General features: G+C 43.0%; 1 protein-coding gene across 12 annotated transcripts in view; it reads right to left on the reverse strand.

The window, feature by feature from the left end:
• The window catches only part of EXD3 (exonuclease 3'-5' domain containing 3), a 307,765-nt gene that overhangs the window by 215,261 nt on the left and 76,846 nt on the right, over window positions 1-15,658 (reverse strand). The window contains exons 1-3 of one of the 12 annotated variants that reach the window (XM_082775665.1): window positions 2,510-2,676; window positions 586-1,481; window positions 301-443 (exon numbers count right to left, since the gene is read on the reverse strand). The exons of 10 other annotated variants lie outside the window; for them this stretch is intronic. The gene's annotated coding sequence lies outside the window, so the exon portion shown is untranslated. Of the gene's footprint in view, window positions 1-300; window positions 444-585; window positions 1,672-2,509; window positions 2,677-15,658 lie in introns of those variants that run through there. One more of the 12 variants, XM_082775666.1, reaches the window with a different exon arrangement.

The raw sequence follows: 15,658 nt of genomic DNA on the forward strand, positions 1-15,658 counted from the left end.
GCATGCCCAGCCACCATTCCTTAAATGCGTCTCCCACAAAAGACAAATATGCTTTTTAAAGGTACAACTATGTTGGTTTAGCTGAATTCAAACAATAAGGCAACGAAGCAACAACATGGAGAGGGTCCGTCTGAATAAGGTATGTCTGGCTCACTCCAGCCTTTGGCTCAGTTTCCAATTTTAGCTACAGCTTTCTAATCGACAGAGCTTTGAACTTCACCGCACAGAAGGCTTCAGATCTCAAAAGGGAAGCAACCACACGCAGCTACTGCAGTCTTAAAAGCTCCATACAGCACGCACCTCCCCTATAATTTTAACATTAAAGATTTAGCCCTTTGGGAGGTCTGTGAGTCTAGGTTCACCAAAGGAAAAGAATTCATTACATGTCCCTCCAGTTCTTCATTCACACATTTGGATTCACCTTCTGCAGCCCATGGAAGTATCTGCATCAGACAGGAAGAAAAAAAATGGAGATTAAAAAAAAAGAACAAAACCAAGCAAGCTCATCACTTGTAGTCTCCTGATTATGAACATCAGCTCATTTTCAGTAGTCAGAATTTGCATTTAACAAGAACGGTTCCTTACTCCTGAGCTTGTTGACCAGCTGTGACTGTTTCTGACGCTCTTCTTCCAGCCCTGGCAGCCTCTTATATGATGGTCTTTGTCTTCTGCTTACCAGAGAAGAGCCGGTCTGTAGGCACCACGCATGGGCCCTGGCTGGACAGTTCCTGCCGTGTCGCTACAGCAGATAAAGTGCCCCTGGCTGGAATCATTACCTTCACCAAACGTGAAATTCATTTCACGTTGCCTTCACCAAACACACCACCACAACGTTGTGCTCCATGCAACAACTAGAACTGCAAAATCAGTTTATGCTTTGGTTCATAGGCCAGACTGAAAAGTTAGGTTCCCCCAGAAGTTTTTTCTTCATATCAAAAGCACAGGGGAAAGTTTCTATTTAATTAAAGTTTCTATTTAATTAAAATAAGACATTTGTTTCACTAAACAGAAAACATATCACTTTGTGGGGGGTTCAGCATCTGGGAGCTTATCTTCTGGAGGTTCTTCTCCAACTTTCAGACAGACTTTGCATGTAGAAGCAGCAGCTTAGGCCAGCAATTCCAGAAATTGTAGGCTCTGGTTTTGGTCTCTTCTGTTAACGTGATAACATGCAATACTGTATCACAGGGTTAGCTCTACTTGTATTTTCTCTAGTATCTTTGCAAACCCTTATCGCAAATCAACTAAGCATTCAAAGCCAATTTCATGTTTCTCATTCGATTCTTCCAGAGGAAAGCTGGGATTCCTCAGATGCCATTAGCTGAGTCCACCCCTTCTTGGGATCACAGTGTTTAGCCACACCTCGGTCCTTACTGTTGACTACGTCATCACGGAAAAGTCAAAATTTAGACATCAAACAGAAACATGGCTGAAGAATGAGTTCCACAGGCAGATCACCCTCAGAAAGAGAAGCTGCTACTCTGGAGAGAAGAAAAGTGGAAATGAAGAATAGTGGGTAGAGTAAAAGTATATTAAACGCAATACAACTTTTTCTAGAAGAAAAATCCATTCTTTCTCAATGGCAGTAAAAGTGATTCTTTCACTAAAGGCAAAAAGAGATCACTTCCATTCTGAGAAATTTGAGTTATGAAAACATAATAGGAAACCTCACAATTTTGCTAATACATGCTCTATTTTTCAGTGAGTCAGAAGTTCACATTCTTCTAATGCAACCTCCCAACTGAAAACAATCCCCACACTCCAAGCAAAAGAATAATAAAGCACACATATGCTTCTTATAAAGCAGTCCTTACAAATAACCATGGGTTTTGTTTTCATAATGGCTAAAATTCATCATCCCCCCCAAGAAACGCAGATCAAACAAAATGCACTCTCGTTAAAATAAAAGGCTTGCTTGTATGAGCAGAACAGCCAATAACACTTTCCTCTTATTTTACAAGCACTTTCTGTCAGCAAGGAGTAGGGGAAGTTGCTTACCAGCCACCCCAGTCCAGACCTGCTGCTCACCAACCCACCCACAGCAGCCCAAAGGGGCACTTGCATTCTCTCTCCCACTTAGCACACAGACACCTGATCAACATCAAAATCTAGGCATTGTCCGTGGCATGTGAGCAAAAGATGCTCTTCAGATCTGGGGCCAAATGAAACAAATCAAAATGAAATCTAACCAAGAAGTTGCCAAGCTTTGGGCACATCCTTAGCCCATCTTGCGGCCAAGATGACCCATGCAGGGAGCACAAACACTCCTTCCTCTGATACAGTGGCCAAGGAGAGCATCTGACACCATCAGCCTGCTCATGCACATGGGTCATCACTTCAGACATACAGAAATCATTATCAGATACTTTCAATACGCCTTTGTTTTACAAGGAAAAGTGGACCTATTTTTACAGAATTCGCAATTCTAAAAATAACACTAACAGTTTGCTTTTTAGTCAGTTAATGAAATTCAAATTAATAAAAGCCTAAAAATATAGCAATTGTTAACCTTTTGCAAGTAATTGGCAGCACTTTTAATGATTTCCTCATCTGTTGCATGGGGTATGACCTCAACGTTAAGCACAAAGATGACAAAACAGTCCTTGGCATAGAACGACTCCAAGCTGCTGACCGATGGAAGTCAGGCACAAGCAAAGAGGAGGACAGCAGGGCACTCACTCCCTCATCCCCTTCTGATTTTTTCCACCTTCTCCCTATACATATTCACTACCAGTTATGGTCAGAGGCTACTGAAGCTGCTGAGCTTGACGCACCCTTGTCCATAGCTTGTGTTCTTCTGTTCAAATCTATTAAAGAAAAAATACATTTTCATCATAAAATATTTTTTCTCCCAAAACTTCAGCCCAAGCTATTTTTCTTCATTTTAGCCAACAGCACCATACATTTTTTTCAGTGATAAAGAGAAAAGGGTTTTGTTCCCATAAAATGTGTCACTACTGTGGAGGGAGCGGTAAGGAGCGAGTCATCATGCTCCCAGAAGTGCTGATAACTCACTGCTGTGGAATCAGCCACTGACCACATCTCAGCACTGAGTGCTGGCTGCTCTCTTATCACAGATCATCAAGCCTCAGAAGAGATCTGCTATAACCAGGATATCAGTCAACACCCCTACACCCAGTTAATAGCACTTTAATGGAAATGGAAACTTGGGAGTTTAAAAACAACATTTAAAACAACGTTCTGGAAAGCCAGCAATTTCTTCTTTTAAGCTTACAAATCCTGCAAAGATGAAGAAAACTAATACTATCCAGGATAAACATGTGTGTGTGGGGGTGTTATTACACGTCCTCATTTTTTGGCTACTCAGTGACTGTCAGAACAGCAGCCTCAGCAGGTCTAGAAGATCGAACTGCAATTTGGAGAAGGAGCATCAGATGAAAAGTAAAGCTAAAAAGATAGCATTTCTTTGTTCTTCAGACATCTCTGGAAATCCCCAAGTTCTAAACTGAAAAAAAAATAAAAGCCTTTAACTGTCTCTCCTAAAGGGGTTTCCACACACACACACACACACACACACACACACATACACACACACAAAGCACCAAACCCAACAGTTAATGCTAAAAAGTCCTAATACATGTTTCGAAGCCATCCAGCTTCCTTTTTAAAATACTAACATCCTTTCTTCCAAGAAAGAGGAATGGGCAGCAATTATTAGTTGCTAAGGTTAACACTAATGAGGACACTCCTAATTGTTTTTAATTATTATTGACAGACACTCTTTTTCTGGTACAGGAGAGTGAATAAACACCTGAAGCCTGCAGTTCACCTTCTCCTTTTGCCCTTAGAGAACTGAATGGTGAATTACACACTGACTCATGGGGCCACGTAACACAAGTGAGCCACCTAAAAAGCCGTGCTTTCAAAAATAATAAAACACTCACCTCAAATATATCAGGCCATCTTTGAGATTACACAAGAAGATGCTGCCATAATGAAACTCTATGGTTGCAAGAAGTTTAGGTAAAGACAAATGAGTCTGGCAGAGACACTTCCCATGGACACGGGATGATGAATCAATGTACCACAGACTGCCTGCTTCCAATCTTTTGTATCCAGGCTTTTCCTGGGAAAACCAGCACAACTCAATGACTCACTGATAAACTGGTAAAGATGATTCAGGTGTTTAATATCCATCAAAGAATTTGTTTTCAACTTTGGCTGGAAAAAAAAAACAGAAACCTGTATGTTATAGCTGAAAAAGCCAACGTGAGCTTGAAGAATACTTCAGCTCTTACACCAGCATTTCAGAAGCATGTCAAAATAACCCTTCCAGTAAAACAGAAACTCACTTTATTGTTGTTGTTTTGTTAATAGCTGAGACCATTTAGATAACTGAAGATAAGAAATCAGTTTCAAGGAAGCTTTGCTCTAAAAGTATTCCAACAAGAATTAAATTGTTTTTAAAAATAGAAGGTAAAATAGACACTTTTGCTTGCTAAGAGCTAATGTTAGGGAAGTATTTAGACTGTGCGTTTAAGACTGTGTTAAAATGCATAGCTAGAAACACCTGGTCCACTTCCAGTACCCCAATGCAAAGCTTCAGTCCTTCAGCTGAAAAAGTCGATGTATTTTAACACATCCCAATCAAGTGGCATCAATGTATTTCAGCCAAAGCTTTAAACCTAAACATCTATGAAGGAAAAGCTCTGGGGATGAAATTCTCAAGCAACAGAGCTGACATAAACATCTCCATACACGTCAATTAAGGAAGCATTTCACTGAGCTGGGACCACATACTAATTTTTTAATCCATGTTTTACTTCATGCTTGATTTCTTCTTAAGTAAAGAATTTTGCCTAAATTCAGGTTATTTAGCTTTCTATAAAGTTGTACTATTAAATGCTTTAACAAAATATCAAGAAGACACTTCAGATCTTGTTTCACATAGGTGTGGGGATGGAAACTCTTTTTGTTCTATTTTGTACAGTTGTGAGGAGTTCAGCTTATTAAGTGAAGCAAGAAAAAGGTGCAACCGAGACTTCTCACATGAGCATAAGGTTGCAGCTCACCTGGGATGGGGAAACATGCTGGAAACTCCTACAGAATGCTGCTGAAAAACACTGACAAGTTCTGCTTATGAGAGGCAGATACTGCCAAGCTACATGTAGGAAAAGCAGGATGGCACATCATGAATAGAGATTTCTTTCTCACATTCTTAATATGCAGTTTTGTAGAATCATAAAGGTTGGAAAAGCCCTCCAAGATCATCTGGTCCAATCCCTACTACCAATGGCACCCACTAAGCCATGTCCCTCAGCACCAGGTCCAACCTTTCCTTGAACACCCCCAGGGATGGTGACAGCACCACTTCCCAGGGCAGCCCGTTCCAATGCCTGACTGCTCTTTCTGAGAAGAAATGTCTCCTAATCTCCAACCTGAACCTCCCCTGGCACAACTTGAGGCCATTCCCTCTAGTCCTATCACTAGTTACCTGTGAGAAGAGGCCAACCCCCTTCCTTTCAGGTAGTTGCAGAGAGCAATAAGGTCTTCCCTGAGCCTCCTCTTCTCCAGACCGAACACCCCCAGTTCCCTCATCCACTCCTCACAGGACTTGTGCTCACCAGCTTCATAGCCCTTCTCTGGACACGCTCCAGGGCCTCGATGTCCTTCTTGTAGTGAGGGGCCCAAAGCTGAACACAGCACTCGAGGTGCAGCCTCACCAGAGCAGAATACAAGGGGACGACCACTTCCCTGACCCTGCTGGCTACACTATTCCTGATACAAGCCAGGATGCTGTTGTGGCCTTCTTGGCCACCTGGGCACTCTGCTGGCTCATGTTTAGGCAGGTGAGTGTCGACCAACAAACACCCCCAATCCTTTTCCTCTGCACAGGTTTCCAGCTACTCTTCCCAAGCCTGTAGCACTGCATGGCGTTGTTGTGGCCAAAGTGCAGGACCCGGCACATAGCCATGTTCAACCTCATCCCATTGGCCTCTGCCCATTGACTCATCCTGTCCAGGTCCCTCTGCAGGGAGTCTCTACCCTCCGGCAGATCGGTACTTCCCCAGCCTGGTGTCATCTGCAAACTTACTGAGGGTGCACTCAATTCACTTGTCCAAATCATCAATAAAGATATTAAATAGGATGGACCCCAACACCAACCCCTGGGGAACACCACTCTTGACCACTTAGTTGGGAACATTACTTTTTATAACACTGCTTCTGTAGATCCTAATACACTGACAAGTTATCTACAGGTAGGCAAGAGGGAAAAGGCCAAGATGACAGCACCACCACCTTCTCTTTCTGGAGGCAGGTTATCTCCTCAGCATGCACAGTTTAGCAGAACTAAAGTTGTCAGCTTAGCTAAAACACCAATTAATGGTGGGTATTGCAGACAAGACTAGCACCTTGGAATTAAAACTGAAACCTACTTTAGGAACAAAGGAAAAAAATGCAACTTTTATTGTCTAATGGTCGACAAAGGCAGAATCAAAGGAGGTCTGACAATCGAAACAAGGCTATGAAATTTAAGAACATGTTACATTTTGCCATTTATTACTTTCTACTTTGAGTTTCACAACTTTCCACTATCTGCATGACAGTTCCTCTTCATCTGCTCTAACCAACACACATCATACAATCTGTAGGAACCTTTCGCATTAGTTAAAAAACAAAAGAAAACTTAAACGTGCAGCAGATAATAGTGTAGGAGATTATGATATTTCTAGCCTTCCTCTGCTGGGAGAAAAAAGGTACAGAAAACTGAAACAAATGGCTCTCCAGATTTTATCTATTTCCGAAAATGCAGATGTGTGAGACTTGCATGCTGCGCCCCTTCCATCACCGACTTCCACATCTCTAGCCCACAAGCTGGGAGCGCAGCTGGAGGATGCCCACCCTGCCAGCCCCTTCTACGCCTCGCCTCAGGCGCTGCCACTCGCGGCCTGCACCACGCTGCACCCAGACGGCGCTGCTGCCACCCCAAACCTGCTTTCCCCTCGGACCTGACAGCTGCCATCCCTCTGATGCCAGCACCTCCAGGCCAGCAGTGCCCTCCTCTCTGCCTTCGGCTGTGGTCCCCCAGGTGAATGCTCAGGCTGTGCCACCAGCTCCACACACTGTGGATCTCTGTCCGTATGCGGGGACAGGCAGTGAGTAGCAACCGCCTAGGACAGATGTGGGCAACTGTGATCCGTGCTCTTGTGGGACAGTGCATCGAACCAAAGTGGTTCACTTTACACAATAATTTGAGAAAGTAGCTTTCTTCTAATTGTGACAGATCAGACTAGAATAGGGAGAGACTCATTATTAGGTAGTGTAGTGATAGGACAAGGAGCAATGGCTTTAAACTAAAAGAGAGCAGGTTTAGATGCAATATGAGGAAGAAATTCTTCACAGTGAGGGTGGTGTAGCCCTGTCCCAGGCTTCCCAGAGGAGCTGTGGGTGCCCCATCCTTGGCAGTGCCCAAGGCCAGGCTGCATGGGGCTGGGGGCAGGAGTCCCTGCCCATGGCAGCTGTTGGACCTGGATGGGCTTTAGGGTCTGTTCCAACCCAAACTCTTCTGTGATTCTACGATTCTAAAAATATTTCTTGTAAAGAAATATTATATGTAATGTAATTAAATTTAAATTGGAGAAAACCCATCTGCCTAGGCTGAAACATGCACTCCATGTGCAGAGTGCAATAACTGTGTTGCTTATTTTGAAGAAAATAATGGTGAAAGTACTTCTTCTAACTAATTACATCTCACGGTGTTAGGTTAAAACTACATCTCCAGTACTGGCACTACTGCCAGAGAAAGCAAGCCCCTTCACAAAAAACATGTTTCTCAAATGCATCTTTGTTCCCTTTGCTGCTTTCAAAAATCCCACCCCGAGGTGCCAGCAACACTACTAGCTCCTCTGAAAGGTTCTCCAGATGCAGGATGTGTTCCCTACACGCGCAAAGCTCTCCAGGCCACCTTTAAGTGACTGCAAAATAGCCAAACGCCTTTCAAAAATCTGGCTGACTCAAACGCTTTTCTAGAAGTTACATACACTCAGGCAAAAGCTTGGCCAGTACTTCAGACTTGCCTAGTACTTCAGGCAGTACCACTGCCTGGAGTTTGCAGTGTGTTTAACAATAGGCACAAGACAGAACAACAGACATCACAGTTACTTAAGATAAAAGTAGTGATGGGTATTGATTTGCAAAATTTATAGGTGTACTCTCTTAGATAAAAAATAAAATTAAACCATTGAGAGGTCCCACTATACAGGACTTGCAAAGTTACAGCTCTTGGGAGGTTAAGTAGAAGAGAAAGGATACCTAACAGCTACCACCAGCATGTTTGAAGAGATTTGCTGGTTTCTATGGTAAATGGGGAGGGTAACGTGACTGCCTGGTTACAATTATGACTGACGCACATCTCAAACAATCGTTCTCTTCCTGTTCGTATGACATAAGAAAAACAGGATGCTGAGAGGTGTTTATCTGAATGAACAAGATAAGCACACACACTAACATTTCTAAAAGTATAAGACTTAACTAACAAGATGTTATAGATTTTCTATGGAAAAAAATCCAAATGCTGAACTGCTGAATGTGATTAAATTATGCATGGAAAGATCCTTTCCCTCCTAACCCGCAGGAAACAGTGGAGGAGCTGTTATATGAGCCATGCATACCAATGGAAAGTCTTTTTAGTGTGAGATACTGAGTTACACTGCTGAATCAAAACTGAAGAACAGCTTAGTCTGCAATGTCCTGCAGCCTCCAAAAATCTGTATTCATTTCGAGCACTGCTGATGGCTAGAGGTACAGTGAATCGGGGTGCTGCAATGGCACTACTGCTACACAAGGAAGCCAGAAAGGATTATAAAGCAGTTTGTGGCACTGGTCACCATTTCACAGGCATTTCTCAGGCCCGCAGGTTTTCAATCCATCTAAGTAATCATCGTAGCTACTTTAAACATTTTAAAAGTCCATCAGTGCCCAAGAGGGAGCCTTACCACTCCTTACTAAAATGATTACTAATCAATTAGGAAACTTGAAACATGTCAGAGTCACACAACAGAGGATAGTGCTGCAACGACTGCTGCCCAGTACTTACGACAAGCTGGTTCAGCCAAAAAATGATGCAGTTTAAAGCATTAAACCAGCTTGTGTCCAAAAAGCACAACATTGTCCCACTGAAGGTTTTGGAGCAGGGGAAAGGAGCTGGTCTTTACACTCACGTTCTTGTCACCTGCATGCATGAGCAACACACTTGGCTAAAAACCTCCAGCTCCAGAGCATGTTAATAAAAATGAAACAAGTTTGAGCAATACGACAGGGTGACACAGAGTCAGCTCACATTTGCTTTAATACATCACTCCTGTTCAACTGGGAAAAGAGAAAAACTCCCCATGGGCAGGCAAAGAGTTCATGACTTCCTAAGGGTTCATTCCTACTGTGGACTGGAGTTAAAGTCTCCTCAGTCTTCAGCCTCAGAGCAAAATTTATAATGCCAAATGTTTTGGTCTGGGGTATCCAAGAATCAGCTGTTAACTTTGAAACAGTTCAACAATCTTTCACATATTTATTTCTTCATAGCTTTGCCTATTTCAAATGTATATTCAATTTAAAATAAAATATCTGAAGACACTGAAGACCTGGTATTAACAGTAACTTGCCTTATAATAGCTAGACCACCACAGAACTATTTGAGCATATGGTTAGAATAACGATGATGTAGTAGAGTGTAAAAAATCTTAAACTGAAAAATGACTACAATCACATACTGAAGCGAAGGATAATAAATGCATGGACTCGGTAATAGTGAGCAGTGAGGAGGTGCACTGGGACAGCTCTCCAAGGAGAGCACAATGCGGTTGCTAGGGATTAAAACATCAAAGTACCCATGCACAGTCACAACAACTCGATCCCGAAAAGGGATCTCACAGTGTGAGAGATGTGACTGATTGCAATACTTACCTTCAATAATTCTTTGTGCTCTGTAGAGCATATTCCATCCAGGAGATGCAACAATTTATGAGCCATAATGGCTTGCAGCTGATCCAGGAGCAAACACACTGGTTTTGGACTCCTGAGATCACTAAAGCAGATGCATTGGGAAGTCTGTACTGGCTTCCTTGGCAATGCAGAAACATCCCCAAGCTCTATACAAAGCTACCTGAACAACCTAGCACACTCTGCATGAGTTTGTGAGCTGCAGTTACCTAAAATATTTTCTAAGTAGCACTCTTCCACCACTTTTTTTTTTTTTTTTTAATAAAACATTTTAAATAAAGGTGTTTGAAACCTCCCTATCAGGCTTGCACAAAGTCAAGTGCTCATCTCCCAAATGCAATCCTTGTAAAAGGATTTGTTTAATTTGAACACTTGAACACTGTCTTGCAATGCTACCAAGACACACTGCAAAGCAGCAGTGTTCAGTGAAGCACTATTGTAATGACCTGCCAGTAACGTGTATTGCTTGGGAGACAACAATCCTTTGTATTTTTCCTTTTCAACATTGAGCAGGCATTTGTTAAAAAGCTATGCTTAAGGCAATGCACTACAGTTTATACATGTATGGCAGGTAGGTGTCACATTTCCTCTGCACACAGGGACAGAGAGGCACTGAGAAGTGAAGCAGTTTGCCCAAAGTCTCCCAAAAGAACCACCAAAGAAACCACAGCAGGTGCCAAGTCTGATCTCCCTCATTTTTGCATCAGTATGGATCTACCTGTTTATACAATCATTTCTTACATACTTATTCTAGCCTGGTATTGGCAGCTCTGGAAAAGTCCCCCTCTGAAGGCAAGGACCCTGGAGGCAGGGGCCACAGGGACTCAACGTCCCCCAGCTGTGCCTGGAGCTGCTAAGCACCCATGCTGTCTCCTCTTGCCCACCAGGATTCGGCTGCACCAGACCCATCTTCTCACAGCTACCAATAAATACATAAATAAATGAATAAAATAATAATAATAATAATAAAAAAAAAACACCACAGTAAGGAATCCAATGACAAATCAGTTCCCTAAGAGCAGACATGACTTCCAAAGTCCTTCAAGAAAAAACGAGTTTTACTACCTGTGAGATGCAAATCCATCTCAGACAATGCAGGGCAGAACATCTCTGTGTAAGAAAGTGGATTTCTACTTACTTTTATGTAAATTTTGTTTTTGGATTTGGTGCACATATTTAAGTCAGTATCAAAGGAACAAAATGGAAACCCAAGCATTGTCTCTGGCTTGGCTGGCTTACAGATCAACTCCCAGCCTTTAATTCTAGGAAGTGAGTGACCGCAAAGGATCCTGACAGCCAAAGGCCCCCCTCTTTCAATCTGATTTGCTGTTTGTCTTGGAAGGAGCCAGGTTAACATTGTCCCATTCAGCCTGCAAGAGAATGTGGGGCAGACAGAAAGAAGGAAAGACGGACAAAGACGTACAGAGAGACACTGTAAAAGACTGAGAGACAAAGACAGGCGGCTGGATAAAAGCATGGAACGAAGGCAGGACCCAGCCAAGCCAAACGAAGTTTTCCTTGAGTGATTACATCTGCTGGAGAGTCACCAGCTTGCACTCTCCTTGCTGAGAAATTCTTTTAATTGTTTAAAATGTCTAGGACATTTTAAAAATCCCAAGAAAAGCTCCACTGCAAACATGAAAGCTCTGAACTGCATGAACTTTTGTTATGTTGAATTACTGATAGCTTGCTACATACTTCTTGCAATAGAAGCTGAAAATTTCTTTACAGAAGATTTTTCTGAGGTAGAATCCTGAAGAGTGAAAACTGATGATAAATCTTCATTTCTTATTCCCAATAAAAAAAAAAAAAACAACCCCAGAAAAAATCTTCTCCCTCCCAGTGCCTGGGTAGATAAATACAAAGAGCACACAGAAGAAAATGAAAAGAGAAACTTCCTTAAATTATGCCAAATTAAAGTAAGGTTAAATAATAAGGTTAAATAAATGATCCATAGAGCCAAGAGCTCTGATTCTGAAAAAAATGGCATTGCTCCCTGAACTCAGTAGAGATGGCAGCTCTTCCCAGCTGCTGAAGCTGCTCACTGGGTGGCTGCTGCTGGGAAGCGGGCAGTTGGGCGAGTACAGACACCCAGCACCATGCCAAGACCGAACTGAATGTCATCCTGCTACAGGTGCTTTGTTTCATATGTGAAAATTAATACTTGCAAGCCCCCAAAACAGGTTAATGTTAAGCAACTTCCAATTTCTTTTATAAGCATACTCTTTTCTTACCTCCAAAAACACAAACACTGCCTGCATACCTCAAGCAACAAGGCACTTGTATTTACCAAATTCAAGGTTCAAGAAAGGAGAGAGCCACTGGAAGAATGCTGTAGAAGACAAGGCTGAATGTGAAAAGATAATCACAAGGTCTGTCGAGCTGCTCTGCCATGTCACATGTGTGACACTAGGAAGGTGAAAGCATGACTCGGGGGGACATCTAAAAGCCACTGACAGTGTACTTTGGCATATGCACATATTGCAAGTATTTTGAATGAGTATCTATCTATACTTCACCACTTCACTGGTGCCAAGACGTTTTACTTGTGCCAGCAGAAGTCATTCAAAAGCAAAAGTGACTCCTCATTATATATCTATTCATGCTGCGAGTGTGGGTACACAAACCAACCTGGGCCCTCCCCTCTTTTTCTCTGCTTTTAGCAGAGAGCCCCTCGCCGTGCCACTTCGCATGGCCCAGCCCTCGGCAGACCTTTCAGGAGCCAGCCCCACCCACACTGCTGGCAGAAAGCTAACTCGGTCAAAACACAGGGCACTTTTTGTGGGGCCAGTGAAGTGAGGCAACTCAGCAAAGGGTTCAAGGCAACACTGTTGGAGCAAAGAGGATGACTCATGGACCCAGGGCTGGGGACAAGGGCATGAGGGAGAGGGGCAGGGAGCAAAACCTTCAGCTTTTAGTTGGACTTATGCTGCTGCATCACTCAACATTTCCATTTGCTCTGTTCAGTCACAACATGCGCCTTTCCCTATGACATACACAGAGATGCCTTATTACTTAGATAATAGGTAGACGCAATAGATAGTGATACATATTCTTCTATGAATTGCAGGGTGGGTAGATACTATGTTGAGGTTTACATTCTCCACCATGCAAAAGACATGGCTCAAAGTCCAGTTAACTCATCCACATCAGCCACAGATCTTTCAATCTGCTGCAGCACAACACAACCAGGCTAAGATGCTGCAGTGCCCTCATCTACAGCAGGAGCTGCAAGCACTGTTGAAAGAAGCAAACACATGGAGGTCAGGATCATCCAGGTTTCTTTTGTAAACATTATGTTTTAAAGCAACTTTAAAACAATTGTAAACAGTACTTCTGTCCTTAAGGTAGATAAGGAGAGAGGGAGAACCGCCTCCTCTGCCCCCAAATTCTGCTCCACTCTTTGGGAGGCAAAGGCAGGATCACGCCATTTAGAAACTCCAGGTCAATATGCACTGAACAAAACTGCAATGAGGCTGAAGGAAACTTCAACAGAAATGCTAGAAGCTGTAACAAAATAGGCAATAGCCAGCCTACCATGACGCTGACCAAAAGAAGAGGGGATGAGGAGCCAGACCTGAACTAGGAAGTGAAGTGCCTGATGGCTCTGTGGCCCCTAACCCCTTCTACAGTGCAAAGGGAATAAACAGTCTGATGGACAAACAGGCTATCTGAGAGCACCAACTGCAGTAATCTCAGTCCTCAAAATTGTGGAGGGTTCCCTAAAAAACAGCAGCGTGTCAGGAACGAGACTGGGGGTTTGTTTTATGCTTAGTTACCCACTAAGGCAAAAACAAGAGGCAACCATTCATTTCCAGTAACTGTTGACCAAATTGGAAAAGGAGTATTTAACAATAAAGTGCAAGAGTCCACCATGAGTAATAGCAACTCATGTGTTTTTATGAAACAATAACACACCAACATAAAATAAATCAGTGCTTTTTAATTTAACAATGTAAATTACCCTCCCACCTGCTGTGAGTCTCGTAAGGAGAAAAAGCTGACTGCATTTTTACCAAGCTGCCTATCCCAGTCTCATTCTGCGCCGGCCTCATGTCCTGGGGTTAGACTGTAGACTCTGTCATCTCTTGCACTCGTATGACCTAAGAAAGGGAATGTGGCCTTTTTCCCACAAGCCCAGAGTGAGAACATCATAAAAGCTGAACTTTAGCCCCCTTTTTGGGCAGGCAGCACAATAGCAAGGAGGATGCTGTTACTCCCTGGAGGCTCTGCTGCTGAAAAACATCACCAAGCTCAAGTAAAAGGTCAGTAGTTAGGATTGCATCTCTTGTTTTCTTCAGTTTTCCTCCTCCGTCAAAGGCAGTTAAACATTCTTTGCACACCCCCCTCCCTCCTTCTGAGAAATGCAGGAAGGAAGTGCTTGCAAAATAGTTTAATTTAAAAGAACGCACAATCACACACACAGCAAACACTGCTTTAGACTCGGAGCAGAACATTTCTATTGCCTCACAGTTCCCACTAAAACACAAATGAATCCCTGCCGTGGCAGAGCCGTTCCTCCTTCCCCACAAATAGAAGCTGGATTTCTACTCCCAAACCTTTTTGTTTAGGGGCAGACACCTCGGGTGAGTAGATCTGCAGCTGAGTACTGCAGGCAAGCCCCTCTGCTCCTGCAGGTTCCTTTCAAGCTGGAGAAAAGGACTTTTATCCAGTAATCAATGGCTATGGAGCTAGAGAAAGCAGGATGCAGAAAGCCCTATAAGCTCTCAAGATGCTGCACAAGCATGATGCTGCAATAATACAGTCCTGGGCTATGGCACACATCATGATTTCACCTCCTGTAACTAATTGCCTCTGATTCACTAGCCCTAGCAAGTGCTTGTTTGATTTTGCAGTACATTTTCCACCAGTTTGTAACATGGACCTGGGAGTTTGTGAAGATTATGTAGGGCTGTTGGATTTAACTTGAACCTTTGCCTTCACTAAATACATGAGAAAGAACCAGATTCTTTTTGCAAAGGGGAATATAGACACCAGAAGGCAATTCACAGAAAACTTCTTTGTTATTGATCAGTTTATATCCAATCTGAACTAAATTTTATCATCACAGTGTTTTTTGTACCTTTGGGCAAACAGCATTTACCATCACAAGCCCATTTCTTTTACTTCTCAGAGATTTGCGTGGTCCTGAAGACTTGCTTCCCTTAAGCCCTGACAACCACCAGCATATCAAAAGGGGCTCGCCAATCCCCACCCACTCTCGCATCTGAGAAGCATCAGTCCTCACAGCCACAGACGCTGGAAATGAGCACCTCCGTTCCTCACAGCTCCTCCGAACACAGCAGCACTTTTGCTTGGTGGTTCGAGCAAATCTGGTCACGTTTCTGCCACCCCACGTTCCTTGCATTGCTCGGCTAGCATGTGGCAGATTGATTTCACATTGGCACTCCTGTACTTTAAAGGGACACTGCCAACAAATCAGCCCTACCTCACTTTCATTTAACCCATTGCTGTTACAGGGAATAATTAGATGAGTAAAACAAGTGAACGGTGATGTAGAAACTGAGTAGACTGCACCCACTGGCCATTAGTGATGTCTTCTCCCTGCAAAGAGGATATCCAGGAGAAGCAATCCCACAATAAATTACATTCTGCCGGTCAATTAAGAAATTTTGCATGCTGTGAATGTGAATGCTTTTCCATGTATAGTCAAACACCTTCACAAAGGGGAAGATTAATA

Source organism: Aythya marila (genome assembly GCF_965140915.1).
Source record: "Aythya marila genome assembly, chromosome: 19".
NCBI classification, from domain to species: Eukaryota; Metazoa; Chordata; class Aves; order Anseriformes; family Anatidae; genus Aythya; species Aythya marila.